Source organism: Rhea americana, unplaced genomic scaffold, assembly GCF_003343005.1.
Source record: "Rhea americana isolate MKP2758 unplaced genomic scaffold, rheAme1 scaffold_663, whole genome shotgun sequence".
Lineage (NCBI taxonomy): Eukaryota > Metazoa > Chordata > Aves > Rheiformes > Rheidae > Rhea > Rhea americana.
Window position 1 is genome coordinate 3,204 of NW_028186827.1, and position 1,257 is coordinate 4,460.

Here is a 1,257-nt window from a genome sequence, read left to right on the forward strand (position 1 = left end):
GGGGATGCTGCCGCCTCTGGGCAGATGTTTGCAGCTGGATGGAGCTGGGGAGGCCGGAGGGGGGGGTCGGGGGTCCTTGTGCCTCCTGCCGAATCTTTGTGCCAGATGTTTGCAGATGGGGGGGCGGGAGGGGCACGCGGGGGGTGTTGTGCCCCCTTCAAAGGGATCTTGCTCTGTTCCAGATGTTTGCAGCTGGATGGGGCTGGGGGGAGCAGGAAGAGCCCTTCTCTGTCCCCCCATAACCTCCCCTGCCCCAGATGTTTGCAGCTGGATGGGGGCTGGAGCAGGACCGGGATGGGGATGAGGGGTCTCCCTGCACCCCCCCATAACCTCCTCTGCCCCAGATGTTTGCAGCTGGACTGAGGCTGGAGCAGGACTGGGATGGGGATGAGGGGTCTCCCTGCAGCCCCCCATCCTGCCCTGCCCCAGATGTTTGCAGCTGGACAGGGCTGGAGCAGGACCGGGATGGGGATGAGGGGTCTCCCTGCACCCCCCATAACCTCCTCTGCCCCAGATGTTTGCAGCTGGACGGGGGCTGGGGCAGGACCGGGATGGGGATGAGGGGTCTCCCAGTGCCCCCCCCATCCTGAACCCCGCCACCTCGGTCCCCCCTCCCCCCGCCGGCCCCGCCGGGGATTCTCCGGCGGCCGATACGCGGTTGTGCACGCCGGCCTCCGCGTCCCCCCCCCGCGCCGCCCCGTCCTGCCCCCCATGCCCGGTCCTCCGGGGTTACAACTCCCCAGTGGTTACAACCGGGATTGGGGAGCTCTATGGTTTTAACCCTTCCAGGGTCACGCAGCCGCCTGTTGTTCACCCAGTGAACTGGCTGCCCAGGCTGGAAGCCACTGGTTTTAACTGGCTGTGGTGTCACCTGGCTCCGGGGCTTACACGGCTGTKGTTGCTCCCATTGTAACCAGGACCCTGAGGATGGTCGGGGTGTTGCCAAGTCCTGTTGTTGCCTTGTAGAGCTGGGGCGGACTGTCTCTGTGTCAGGGTGCTGGGTCACCCCATCCAGGTGCCAGGTCCCTCCAAAGCTGGGCTGTCACCACGTCCGGGTGTTGGGTCACCCGCAGACCGGGTGTTACCTGCCAGGCGGCTGGGTCACCCCGTCCCTCCGAGCTGGCTGTGCGCGGTGACACCCTGCTGTCAGCCGGCACAGTGACGAGCTGTCACCTGTCACAGTGCCAGCCTGTCACCCAGCACAATGATGACTTGGTGTCACCCTGCCCTGTTGTCAAGGCGATGCCAGAGTAGAGG